The sequence below is a fragment of the Pan troglodytes genome, chromosome 3 (genome assembly GCF_028858775.2).
Source record: "Pan troglodytes isolate AG18354 chromosome 3, NHGRI_mPanTro3-v2.0_pri, whole genome shotgun sequence".
NCBI classification, from domain to species: domain Eukaryota; kingdom Metazoa; phylum Chordata; class Mammalia; order Primates; family Hominidae; genus Pan; species Pan troglodytes.
The window spans coordinates 29,028,974-29,043,977 of record NC_072401.2 but is presented as its reverse complement, the minus strand read 5'-3'; the positions used below and the strand labels follow the sequence as shown (position 1 = coordinate 29,043,977).

The 15,004-nt window shown below is 34.2% G+C and overlaps 1 long non-coding RNA gene across 1 annotated transcript; it reads right to left on the bottom strand.

The window, feature by feature from the left end:
• Window positions 1–247: 247 nt before the first annotated feature.
• LOC134809871 (uncharacterized) lies at window positions 248–14,979 on the bottom strand. The gene is made up of 4 exons (XR_010156517.1): window positions 13,095–14,979; window positions 6,204–6,256; window positions 811–928; window positions 248–384 (listed from the first exon to the last, which is right to left on the bottom strand). It is a non-coding gene; the product is annotated as an uncharacterized LOC134809871 (long non-coding RNA).
• Window positions 14,980–15,004: the final 25 nt, after the last annotated feature.

Here is a 15,004-nt window from a genome sequence, read left to right as displayed (position 1 = left end):
TTTTCATGTTGTGAAAAAAGTCACTTAGTACAGTAGCCTAGAATGGCTTGAGAAACGTCACTTTTCCTGCCTTTGGTTTTGGAGTCACTTTTTCTTTCTTTGCAAATCATCAAACTATGGGCTTGTCTTTATGGGGCTTCTAAGATACAAATAAGTTGTGAGTCTTATTCTCATACCTCTGAATCAGTTCCTTCTGAACACAGGTGTGATCATGTCCACTTTACAAAGGAACAATGGAAGAAAAACATTTTCTTTTAAGATTAACAATTTACTCATGGTTTATATGTTGAGAAAATAAAACAGAATTAGAGTCCAGATCTTAATTTTATTACAGTGTTTCCTCTTCTGGCTGGTTCTGCTTCTTCAATTCAGGTGGATAATGTACTGTAGAAATAAAATAAATGCTGATGTCAAAGGAAATCTACTAATCCCTGGGTATTTTTAAAAAATAGTGTATTTATATAAAGAAGTAGATTTTGTCTAATATGGAAATCGTATCACTATGTAAGTCCTAAGAACATATATGTTCATTGATGAGGGACAAATCCCCTATATTAGCATCATTTGGCTTCTCTTTTTCCTTCTGTCTCCTGAGCACTATCTATATTAAGGATGGACATATAACCATGAATAATACAGACAAAGTCCCTTTCTCCATGGAGCCTACAATCTAGTGAGGAGAACTGCCATAAAGAATAAATGAGGTGGATGGATCGCCTGAGGTGAGGAGTTTGAGATCAGCCTGGTCAACATGGCAAAAGCCCGGCTCTACTAAAAATACAAAAATTAGCCAGGTGTGGTGGTGCATACCTGTAATCCCAGCTACTCGGGAGGCTGAGGCAGGAGAATCACTTGAACCTGGAAGGCAGAGGTTGCAGTGAGCCTACATCAAGTCATTGCACTCCAGCCTGGGTGACAGAGCAAGACTCTGTCTCAAAAAAAAAAAAAAAAAAAAAAAGAGTAAATGAATATGAGAAGAGAAAATTACAAATTTTAATGACCAATGTGGTAGATAGTAGAGAGCAGCTTTAACCAGGAAGGTGGAATTTGGAGATCTCCTGTTGAGGTAATATCTGAGCTCACAACTGCAGAAAGAGAAAGACCCTGATAGGTGGTAAGGAGATGAAAGCATTCAGACAAAGGGAATAGCAAGTGTAAAGTCTCTGAGTTGAGAATGAGCTTTCTACAATTCAGAGACAGAAAGGAAGCCAGTCTGGCCAGACTTTTTAAGTAAAGATGAAGCCCCTAAAACATAGACTTAATATGGTAAGAAGAGCCAGGTCATGAGATCTTACAATGAAAATCAGAAATTTTGATTTTATTTTAAGTGTAATGGCAATTTATTATGTTTTAATTATAACGGCTTCTTAAAAAAGTATTATTATCTCATAGTAGATAATGAATGGAATGTCGTAAGTGAAGGATGGAAGCAGGGAGTCAGACCAGGAGATGATGTTGACTTAGGCTAGGGTAATCGTAGTAGAGATGGAGGGAATTAAAAAAAAACGCAAAATATCTTTGTGGTTGGAGCTAATAGCACTTCCTGCTATAGTCAATGTATATTATAATAATAGAGGAATTAAGGATTGTCCATAATTCTGAATATGGGCACTCAATTGCAGAGGGATGCTGTTTACTAACATAGGAAACTAGAAGATACCAGGAATGAGAGATGGAAAAGGGCTAAGTGTTCAGTTTTGTCTTTATATGCTCTGCATTGCCTGTTGGGCAGCCAAGTAGACTGTTTCAATAGGCAGTTACATATTGGAGATGGAGGACCAGGAGCTGGTTTGAACCAGAGTCATGCGTGTTAAGGCTTATTACTATGATGTTATTATCACCTAATATATAAGCACCTAGAAGATAAAGACAAAGTGTCACATATTTCCATTCTTTTCACAATGCATAGGACATTTTTTACAGTGTACCAATGGTGATGGTGGTTTTGCTGCTGCTACTGCTGCTGCTAATGATGATAATGGTGATGGTAAAGACGATAATGATGATGATCATAATGAGTCAAACAAAGGTCTTGAAGAAACAGGAAACACATTTGTGATCTCAGGCAGAAAGTTTGTTGCTGCCTGTGGCATGATAGGTTCTATTGTCTATGGGGAGACATGCAGGGGTCAGGTATAGCTGGATCCACTTGAGAATGTTCACCAGGAGAGCCTACTATTGCTGCTTCCCCTTTTTATGGGAACTTGGAATAGGTGCTAGTGACATTTATCTGAGCTTATATAAGTGAGAGACTGTTGCAATGAAAGTTACTGTTATCTATTAGATACACTCATCTTGAAGCTTGATTCCAACTACCCAGGGAAGTCATGAACCTGTGCTCATAGCAATTGTACACTCTGTGGCAAAAGGAATATGCAGTGACCCGCTGGTGAAAAATAAAGCCATTGGACCAAGATAGCTTAGATCCAGGTGACCAAAGAAAGGCTAAAGTCTTAAAAAAATAGTTATGTGTTTCTCTCCACATGAAAATAGCAGGTATTTATGGACACTATTTGGTACCTACTATGTGCTAAGAAACTTGTAAACACTTTCCATATAATAACCCATTTGATCCTATTACCATGATAGAAGAGAAATCCTATCATCATCACTATTGTACAAGTTAGGAACACTTGAACTCTGAAAAGAAACAAAACTTGCCCAAAGTCACCCAGGTAGTCAGGGAAATATTTAGCTGTATCTGCTTGATGCTAAACACTTTGAATCACTTTGAATAAAATCGCTATGGGGGAAAGGGTTTTTTATTGCATAGGGAGTGGGTAGGGAGAGACTATAACTGCAAAGTTAGGGGACAAAATCAGCAGAAGACATTCTGCATAAGGGAATTTTCTGTACTTAGCTAACTCCTCCTAACATTGTTTGGCTGCGTCCTTTGGTTTATGTTTCTATAAGTTCTATGCCCCAAATCCTCTGGGTGAAACCCTGGACTTGATCCTTTTATCACTAGATCATAATATCTATCCTTTGTACTTTACAGCTCAAAGGAGTTTTAGATCTATAAACACTGTTCACTCTGAGCATTGTCTTCCTGCTTTTTGAGAACACTACAGATGCACTGGAAGCACGTTCTACCTCAGGAAAGAGGGAGATTTATCATTTCAAAATGTAATAATGAACACATTTTGAGACAATCACAGCTGTCATCTGAAAGCTATGTCAATTTAGTACTCAAAATAGGAAAGAATTAATATAGCCCTGAATAGTAACTACTATATATATCGGTAAGTAATTTTTTCACTACTCACTCACCACTCTGCTAGGATACTTGGTGTTAGCTTTTGGCCTTTGCAATTAGAATCCTATATTGAGTGAAGAAACAGAAAATTGCCAGAGTGGTGCAAAGTTTCCCAAAGTACAAACATTTATTCCAGGGCAGAGGATGGAGCAAACCATTAAGTTTTCCTTCCACTCATAAGTCAAAAATAATTTGAAACAGAGGGTCCACAGATGGAACCAGCCAGGAGCCCAGGCAGCTACTTGCCATGTTGGTGGTTGGTGGGGAAAGTGACAGAGTAAAAAGCCTCAAGAAAGAATGAAAGAAAAAATGTAAAGCCTATGCAAATACATAGATAACTTCTCAAACATTCTCTTGTAGTTTATGCATGAGCTCAGTGCAGTGAATAGATTCGCACATTTAGTTTTCAATTCTTTGGCAGAGGTTTGTTATGAAAGTCGAGTAATACAGATGGTATGAAATTATTCATGCTGCATAAGAAAACCACTATGAAGACATGATTAAAATACGATTGTCAATTAGTAATCATGATGGTTTCTGGAAAAAAAAAAAAAAAAAAAAAGACTTGGTAAAAATTCAATCTCCAGCGAGTTTGGATACTTGCTACTGTGTTAAGGCAAGGTTAAGATGTCAATGTCATTAACTGTGAGATCAGATAACCTAGACCATCACTTTATCCTTTAAAATCTGCCAATTTAAACCATTGCTGTTATCATTAGTATCATTAATGTTCTTTTCTAATGTACTCAACTCTCATGTAGCCTTAGAGTAAACATGGATATTACTCCTTTTTGAAAAAACTTACATTTTTCTACTTTATTAAAACTCTCATTTAATTGTATTTGTTTTTAAGGAAGTTTGCAAATACATAATGCATCACTTTGCATTGGTTAACAACCAATACCTAGTGTAACTATACATTTCATTAGTAATGGTAATAACTTAATGACAGGTCAATATGGAGTGAATACTATGAAACATGCTTCTTATGGATTATCTCTAACTTTTCACAACAATTTACCAAACTGTTGTGAACTATATTGAAACTCTTCTCCAAAATTCATAAATTGAAGCTGTAATCCGCAATTTGACTGTATTTAGTGACAAGGCCTTTATGAATGTAACTAACGTTAAATTAGATTTTTAAGATAAGGTCTTAATCCAATAAGATTTGTATGCTTATGAGATGGGAGAGACAAACACGATTGCACATGGTCAGAGGAAAAAAAAAAATGTGTTGCTCTAATATGGCAGCCCTAGCAGGCTAATACACAAGATAAGTATCAGTGTGCCCATTTGAAAGAAAAGGAAGTGTCCTATGAAAGTTCAGGCTAGAATGTGCCACAAGAGGGTCTGCCACTGGAATTAACACAGGTTTGATTATCCTAAGGCCCTTCCATTTTCACAGTCTAGGTTAACCCACTTCATCTACAAATGGCATTTAAGGGCTGAAAGTTATTTTAATTCAATTCCAAGTATTCCTGAGGTATATAGAATTTGAGGTAAGAAATTAAATATATTCACTTTTTTTGTTGTTGTCATTTTTATAATACCATAGTAACTGGTTCTCCCAAGACAGCGAAGTTCAGGATTCTTGAGCGTTTTGAAACTACTTTGATTATTTAATTTATATATTCAAGCTACTAATAGTTTTTAGTAACTTACTATGTCTCAGGCAGTTTTCAATTTAAGTTATGGATACAACGAATAAGACTCAGGCCTTCACTAGAGAATTCCAAGGTGTCACAGAGCTATTGGAGGGAAAAGCTTTAGAGCAAATAGTTTTTAATACAATATTCTCTGGCATTATTTCTAATATTACACAATTTCAATCAATCAACAAACTGCTACTAGCCTGTCATACAATTAGTACAAAATTTGAGAGGAAGCATTTAGAACTTTCTAGAATGATTTCAGTGTAAAATCCAAGCACATGCACATTATCTCTCTCTCTCTCTCTGTACTCTACAAAAAAAAAAAAAAAAAAAAATGGCCTAGTCTATGATCAATTGGGAATTAAAGAAGAAAACAAATAAATAAAAAAAGTCTTCTACTTCAATTAGATTAAGAAGCACTGCTCTATATGATATCTTAATTTACTTCAACTTGAGAAGATAAGATAGAAAAAAAATTCAACTAGCATCTGTTTACTGGCAATTTTGCAAATGTTATTGTGTTTACTATCACTTAGTCAAAAGTAAATAAAATTAATAGTATATTTGGAGTCAGCTATTAAGTATCTTATGTTTGAAAGTAAAAAATTTAAAAGATTCAATGATAACTCTATCCAGATTAAATCCTTTCCTTTCTTGTGTTAGGTACCTTTTGTCTCAAGCGGTAAAATAAACATTGAACTTAGATAAAATGCTATGGTCTGAATGTTTGTGTCTCCACAAAATTCTTATGTGGAAACCCTATTCCCAATGTGGTAATATTGAGATTTAGGCCTTTGGGGGATAATTAGGTCATAAGAGGTCCACCCTTGTGAATGAGATTAATGTCCTCCTTAAAGAAGCCCAAGGGAGATTGTTTACCCCTTCTGTCATGTGAGGACCCAAAAACATCATCTATGGGGGTCAGGCTCTCACCAGACGATCTGCTGGTCTTGAATTTCCCAGGCTCCAAAACTGTGAGCAATAAATTTCTGTCGTTTATAAATTATCCAGTCCAATGTAGTTTGTTATAGCAGCCAGCACTAAGATAGACTCTAATTAGACATATGTTCCTCTGACTTAGTCTTATAAGGATGCAATGTAATTGTCCCAGAACCTCTGCTCCTTATATAATAGTTTAGCAGTGAGATGGAACAGTCAGGAGCTGATTTTGGCTTGAAAGCTGGAGCCAGGTAGAAGCTGGGAGAGAAATTTCTCAAATTTCTTCAGGTTATGCCCAGGCTATTCTTTTCTGGCTTTCTCAAGACAAGTAAGTTGGAAATTCATGTGCTTACCCCTGGACCAGGAGAATTCACTGACATTGGATCAGGCATCAGTCATGTGCCTCCTGAAGTAAAGAATATTTTGTATTATAAGATGATCCTGTTTGGAATCAGCATAGACAAGGGCTTAGCAAACATGCTGATTATTATTATTTTGACAGTATGATTTTTTTGAATTTTAAGTGGTTTGGTTGAAAATATTCAAAATGAAAAATTGCAAGTGGGATTGGCACAGTTTAGATAAACCTGTCTAGAAGACTGTTGGTAACCAATGCAGATGGGCAACGTAAATTTCAAGACAGTCATAAATTGTATTGGTGTCATAGAGAAAGAAGAAGCTAATCTTTGTATGTCCCTAAGTAGCACAAGTTCAAGAAATTTAACATCATATTTTAGATAAGTTTACAGAAAAGTTAACACTATGTATATATTTAAGAATCATTGCCACAAATATTCAATTATGAATATATTTTTTATCTTTCCTCAAATTTTAAGAAAAGTTATGCTTGAACATAAAGTGCTCCTGCTAGGCAAAAATACTATTCAACCTACTCAAATCTAGGCAGGCATTCAGATTTTGTCAGTTATATTAAAAAACTCTGATACTACCTTTTCATTACGCAATCAACTCTCTTCTTCTTTTGCCTTGTCTTTCCACAAAGGAGGACCCATTTTGCTTTTCTTTTGTCTCATTCAAGTCTAGATAGACTGTAATAGCAAGCTCCCTTTTGAGGAAGACCTCGACATTTTTAAGGTATATATGAATAGTTTATTCAAAGAAAACATCATGCATTATTACATTCTTTTTATGATTAATTGAAAAATACATTACAAATTTTATCTCAATATGACTCAAATCTTGGAGAAACTGGATGCCTTTCTGCTATTATTAGAATTTGGCTCCCAAAACTTCAAGTGTGGGAAACAATCTCCAATGTAAGAAGGTTCGGAGGTGGGGCCTAATAACAAATGATTGGGTCATGAGGCTGGAGCCCTCAAGAATAGATTAGTGTTGTTATTTTTAGAGTGGATTAGCTATCACAAGATTGGATTTGTTATAAGAGCAAGTTCACCCTTTCTGGCTTGCACACTCACTTGCCCTTTCTCCACGTTATGACAGAACAAGAAAGCCCTCCTTCACCCAGCACCATGCTCTTGAACTACCTTGCTCCGGGACTCTGAGCTCAATGAATGTCTGTTTATTATAAATTACCCAATCCCAGGATTTCTGTTATAGCAACAGACATCGAGCTAAGACACTGTGTAACATAGAAGATAAAGCTTATCAAATTTATAGTATTTCAACCTCTATAAATCACATGCAAATTCATGGGAGTAAGGAATGACCAAAACATTACGGTGTGTCTTGACAGGACAGGGAAATTTGACATGCTAAATGTGGTCAATCAACATAGTTCTCCATTTGGAAAGAATTTTGCAGTACTTGAATCAATGTAAGATTTGGAGTTTTTCTATGCTAGGACCAAATTCAGCATCTTGTACCTATTATTTATTACTTTCTGAAAACTGAAACTTGCTTACCCTCCCTGAATCTCAAATTGGGGTTAATCTATCATTTATAAAACTTACATGATACAAAATATGAACACATGTATTATAAACTATGAGGCCCCACATAAATGAATAATGTCTTAAGTTGTCTTGATGTTTACCTCTATTGCCTTTCCATTTAGTACTTGAAACATTTAATTATAGCCTAAAGTGTGAAAAATTTGCATATTTTAGTTTAAAATTATTGACAATATGGACAGTACATGTACTTAAACAGTCATTTGGGCATTCTTATTTACAACGATCTCTGAAATAATGGATGTACCTCCTTCTGCAATTTTTTCTTTGTGAACCAGAATATATGTATATTCCATGGACTTATAAGGTACCTTCTCAAACATATTCATATTTTAATCCTTGTAACAAATTTTTCTCCTAAAATTATTATTTCCAGACTCTTCTTTTCAATTGGCACTGTAGTCAGAGGTAAAGATTCAGTTTCCAAAATAACTGAGAGATCAAAAAATTTAGATACTTCCACAAATCTAATGAAAGGTATTTTCAGTAAAGTGTCTTTTTAACCAGTGCTTTTGGCATTCATTGGCAGCTAGGGTAATCTAGAAAAGACAAACATCTGTCTGGCTGCTGAGAACTTGGAGGATTTCATTGCCCTCATTTAGCAAAGGAACTCCACAGAGAGCAATGTGATATACCTTAATCATTTCTAAGAAGTACATTTTGACCCAAGATTATATCTGCCACAGAAACAATTTCTCCTCTAATATAACACACCAGGAGGCAAGGTTTTGGTTTCTCTCTTCTGCTGAGACTTATCAACTTTCTGATGTCCATGACTTACAACATACATATCTTGAACGATCAATGTTTCTAACCATCCCAGACTACTGGAGTCAAGATTAACATTATGGCTTTGAAGACAGTATGTTATGGTAATGTTTCCTAGATGAGTACATGTGGAATTTAGTGTGAGAGAAATTGTCTATAGACCTACTGGAGATGACTTATAATAAATTCTATAGACCAGAAAGAAATGAAGGCTCACAATACTGGAAGTTCTCACTAGAGAAAACAGGTAAGAGAAAGAAATAAAAGGCATCCAAACAAGAGGAGAGGAAGTCCAACTATTTCTGTTTGCAGATGATATAATTCTGTGCCTAGAAAACCCCACAGTTTCTGACCCAAAACTCATAGATCTGATAGAAATTTCAGCAAAGTTTCAGGAATCAAAATCAATGTAAAAAAATCAATATCACTTCTCTAAACCAACAACATCCTAGCTGAGAGCCAAATCAAGAACACAATCCTATTCACAATAGCCACAAAAATAATAAAATACCTAATAATACAGCTAACCAGAAAGGTAAAAGATCTTTACTATGAGAATTACAAAACATTGCTCAAATAAATCAGAAATGACACAAACGAATGGAAAAATATTTTATGTGCATGGATAAGAAGAAGCAATATTGTTAAAATGGCCATACTTCACAAAGCAATTTATAGATTTAATGCTATTTCTCTCAAACAACAATGTCATTCTTCACAGAATTAGAAAAAGACTATTTTAAAATTCATATGGAATCAAAAAAGAGCCCAAATAGCAAAGGGAATTTTAAGTGAAATAAACAAAACTGGAGGCTTAACGTCAGCTGACTTTGACTATACTACAAGGATACAGTAACCAAAACAGCATGGCAGTGGTACACAAAAAGTGGTACACAAAGATCAATAAAACAGAATAGAGAGCCCCCAAATAATGTCACACAACTACATCCATCTGATCTTTGACAAAACTGACAAAAACCAGAAATGGGGAAAGGAATCCTCATTCAAGAAATGGTGCTGGGATAACTGGCTAGACACATGCAGAAGATTCAGACTGGACTCCTTTCTTATATCATACACAAAAATTAACTCAAAATGTAAAACCTAAAACTGTAGAAACCCTGGAAGGTCACCTAGGAAATACCATTCTGGATATAGGCCCTGGCAAAGACTCCATGACAAAAACATTAAAAGTGATTGCAACAAAACAAAAACTGGCAGTTGGGACTTAATTAAACTGAAGAGCTTCTGCACAGCAAAAGAAACTATCAAGTAAACAACCAACTTACAGAATAGGATAAAATATTTGCAAGCTATGCACCCGACACAGGTCTAATATCCAGAATCTATAAAGAACTTAAACAAATTAACAAGCAAAAAAACCAAACAACCTCATTTAAAACTGGGCAAAGAACATGACAATTTTCCAAAGAAGATATAAATGCTGTCAAGCAGCATATGAAAAGATACTCAATATTACTAATCATTAGAGGAATGCAAATCAAAACCACAGTGAGAACCATCTCACACTAGTCAAAATGGCTATTACTAAAAATTCAAAAAATAACAAATGCTGGTGAGGTTGCAGAGAAAAGAGAATGCTTATACACTGCTGGTAGGAATGTAAGTTAGTTCAGGCATTGTGGAAAGTGGTGTGGTGATTTCTCAAAGAACTTAAAACAGAATTACCATTAGACCCAGTCATCCCATTATTGGGTATATACCCAAAGGAATATAAATCATTCTACCACAAAGACACATGCTCACATATTTATCACGGCACTATTCACAATAGCAAAGACCTGGAATAAACCTAAATGCCCATCAAAGGTGGATTGGTTAAAGAAAATGTGGTATATATACACCATGGAATACTATGCAGTCGTAAAAAAAGGCATGAGATCATGTTCTTTGCAATAACATGGCTAAAACTTTAGGCGATTGCCCTGAGTGAACTAATACAGGAACAGATAACCAAATACCACACATTCTCACTTATAAATGGGAACTAAACATTGAGCTCACATGGACACAAAGAAGGGAACAGCAGACACTGGGCCAGCTTGAGGGTGGAGGGTGGGTGGAGGGAAAGGATTGAGAAACTACCGATTGGGTCCTATACTCGTTACCTGGGTGATGAAATAATCTGTACATCAAATCCCTGTGACACACAATTTAGCTGTATTTCAAAACTATACATGTATCCCTGAACCTAAAAGTTTTTTTAAAAGGCAGATAGTAACAATTGTTGGTGACAATCTAGAGAAACTGGAACCCTCACACAGTGCTGGTAGGAATGTAAAATTGTGCAGCTTCTTTGGAAAATAAAAAAGCTGAACTCAGTAACTTTCCTAATTAGTTTTCCTATAATTCTCCTCACTTTACTATATGGCAATTACATGCCACCAGTTGCTTCAAACAAAAAACCTCAGAATCACCCTTAAATAATCTATTTTAAACCTCATTATCCACAAACAATCTTTAAAGTTATAAACGTATCCAGAATCCAACATCTGTGTACTAAAGAAAGACATTTTCTCTGGTTTATAAGACCATTGGTATTTTGGCATCATTGTTACCTGTCTCAACTACTCCGCATTAATCTTCCCCTCACTCCCTTAATTTCAGCTGTTGACTTTATTGCCATTGCTGAACATGCTAAATGCCCCATACCTCAGAATTTTTTTTCTTGAAAAATCTTCCCCAGATATCTGCAGAACTGGCACTTTTTTTCTTCGGTGTATTTACTAAAATGACATCTCATCAGAAAAAAATTGTATGACTACAGTATATAAAATACCATTCCTCCTAATATTGGCCTCTTTCCCTTTACCCTGTGTTATTCTTCTACATGAAACTTGTAACAGACTGACATATTCCATACGTAAGTATGTATGTATTTATTACCTCTTTTCTCACACTAGAATGTAATCTCCTCTAAATTGGAGACTGTTTTACAAAATGTTTAGTGCTGTATTGGCATCCAACCAGTACTCAATTATTTTTTGAATGAATGAATATTTGTGGCACTCAAAAAAGCAGTAAATGACAGACTTTATTACAATTGTTTTCAAACTAAAGCAAATCATGAGTTTCTATTTTAAGGATATATTAAGTATAATTTTATTTAATTTTTTAAAATAGAACTGATTTTCACACTGTAATTTTAATCAAACATTGTCCTTCATACTAAGTACTAATTATATGTTTAGCATTCTCTATGGTAAAGCTGACTTAACACATAGATGATAACTCACTGTGGGGAGTCTGTAGGGCACTAGACTTCTCAAAGCTAATAATAATCTCACTAAATGTTTTTATCTGATATTAAATTTATAGGCATCATTTCACAAGAGGGCAAATTAATAATAACCGGTTTCTTCTATGACTTTTATGTGTGTTTGTCAGACATGAAAACTCGGTGGAATTTTTATGATAGCTTATCAAAAATATGTAATGTAAACCATCTTTCAAAATAGTGTTACCTAAGATAAGACAATCATTGCATTCATATTGTTTTCCTCAAAATTCAAATGGAACTGTTTGACCTCAGACATATGTATGCTAAAACTCCCTCTTTTCTTAAACTTTCCTGAAGAGATTGCTGGTAAAATTTTGTAATTTGATTATCATGAAGATTATATAGTACAGGCAAGTCAGTAACTCCAATAACATCACGAGACAACGTATTAATCTCTTTTGCAAACTATATTGTGTACTCTAAGTTGAAGGTCATGCAAACTTATATTCCTTTTGTTGTCTCTTTTTATCTCGTTCTCTTTTCTAATGATTCCATCTTTAATTCATATTTTGTACATTGGTCAGAGTTCCAATTCAAATACAAACAACAAAAGAGAAGAATGTACATTCTTGGAATAGTGCATATCTGTAGATGGTTCTCTGATCTTTTTCAGTAACAAGTCAGTGAGAATGTGTCCATAGATCCCCAATGAAAGTAATTTTACATGAAATGGAAATAACACCATGAATCTACTATGGCAGGTAAACTATGTCTGGAAATATGACAAAATACCACTCATTCTAGCTTAGATATACATTTATTTTCAAACACCATTTCACCAAAATGAATTTTAAGATATAATTTAGGCATAATACTCTAGAATTTTAGAATTCAAAGTTACAAGATATATAAATGGTTCATTTAAATCAGTAATTTTATAAAATAAAAATGTTCTATGTTCTTATAGTTGTTTATACACATTACTAATGGTAGAATAGTTTTCTTGACAACGTGATCACTTTGGTATTATGAGCATTTCAACAGTATTAATTATTCCTGTACATGAACATACGATTTTTTTATTTATTTCAGTCCTTTTCATTTTTTTCCATCTATTTCTTGTTTTCAGTGTACAGATCTTTTTGCTTCCATTTATTCTTAAGCATTTTATTATTTTTAATGCTACTGTAAAAGAGATTGTTTTCTTAATTTCTCTTTTGAATAGTTTGTTACAGTATGGAAATGCAACTAATTTTTTTAATGTAGACTTTGTATTATGCAATTTTAATTAATTTTTTTATTACCTTTGAGAGTTTTTTCCAATAGTCTTTATGGTTCTCTATAAATAAGATCATGTCACCTGCAAACAGAGTCAATTTTACTTCTTATCTGATTCAGAAGACTTTTATTTCTTCTTCTTGCCTAGTTAGACTGGGTAGGACTTCCAGTACTCTATTGAACAGAAGTAGAAAGTGTGAGCATCTTAATCTTGTTTCTCATCATAGACGAAAAGCTTTCAGATTTCTAACATTGAATATGACATTGGTTACAGGCTTATTATATGTAGTATATGGCACTTACTATGTTGAGGTACATTGTTTATACACATAATTTGTTGAAATTTTTTGTTATGAAAAGACATTAAATGTTACCAAATACTTTTTCTGCGTTAAGATTATCATTTGTTTTTTATTTTTCATTCTGTTAACATGGTGTATCACATTTTTTGATTTGCACATGTTGAACATCCTTGCATCCAAGGGATAAATTTCACTTGTTCATGATGCATAATCCTTTTAAAGTGAAGCTGAATTTGATTTTTTTTTTGAGTTTTTGCATTTACATTAATCAGGCCTATTGGTCTGTAATTTTATTTTCTTGTAGTATCCTTACCTAGTTATGGCAAGAGGGTACTGCTGGCCTTGTAAAAGGAGTTTGGAAGATTTTTTTCCCCCAGAGTACGTATGCCCTTGCTTGTGCTCCAATAACTATATAGACACACACATACACACACACACATACAATAAACAAAACAAAACATAATAGTTGCCCACACACCGCTCAGAAAATTTTGCCTAGCCTGTGATCTACATCTTTCTCAGTATCAGTTGTAGGATATTCTGAGTCATTTCCTAACATGCCTATTCTTTGGGATGTGTTCTTTTAGACTTTTCATCATTGAAATGCTTTTGAAATCATATGGAATCTCCAAGTAAGGTACCTGAGAACAGCCCAGTTAGGACTATTCTAGATGTATTTTCAGATCAAACTTCTTAAGCATTCTTTACACAGGCCATTTCTCAGAGAGTTGGAAAGGGTAAACAAAACTTTTTGTGTTTCCCAAGGAAGTAAAAATAATCTAGTGGCTTAGTTTGACCTTCAAGGTTCTCCTCAACTGAGTACTATTCTAGATTTCCAATATTATCTACCCTTAGCACACATTTTATGTTCTATCATGTTATTTCACAAATGGACAACACATGAAGCCAATGATTATATGTGATTAATTATTATTATGAAAATAAGCTGCCATTCATATAAAAATAATTACCTCTTCTTTGTAGAGTCCTCCTTGGTGGTCTTACAATATTCTGCATATATGTCAATTTATGTTAATGACATTTGAATGCCATTTTTAGCTTTTATAGAAAAGGAATTGTTTTGTTCACTTTAAAATTCTAATTCCTATGTGTAATTTTGCCAGGTCCTATATAAAGTAGTATTCAATGATGCTACATCAGTGGATGCTACCTATAGGACCTGGTATAATAATTAAAATATAATAACTAATTTTTTGCTTTATGATTGTAAATACCTGTTCTATATGTGGATAATTTTTCATTTGAGAAAGATGAACATACTTTGGGTGAGAAAACTTGCCACTTGAATAAGGTTCATGGCAACATAATAGTCTCAAAGTAATTTTAGTGAAAGCAATAACATTTGCAACTACAAACAGGCTCAGCCGTAATCTTCAATATTCTTGCATTTAATTTCAGTAGTTCTTTTACATACAACACTGTTGTCTCCGAACCTATATCCTCTATAAGTAATAATTAAAAAAACTTTGAGGGACTTAAATTATTCTTTCTACAATGAAAAATATATGTTGTAATGCAAATACGTGGAAATTATTTTAGAGTTTTAAGTTCACAATTACCTTTGGAGACTTCTGCTGTCTCAGTCCCCACTGCAACACCCAGAGAAAATGTCT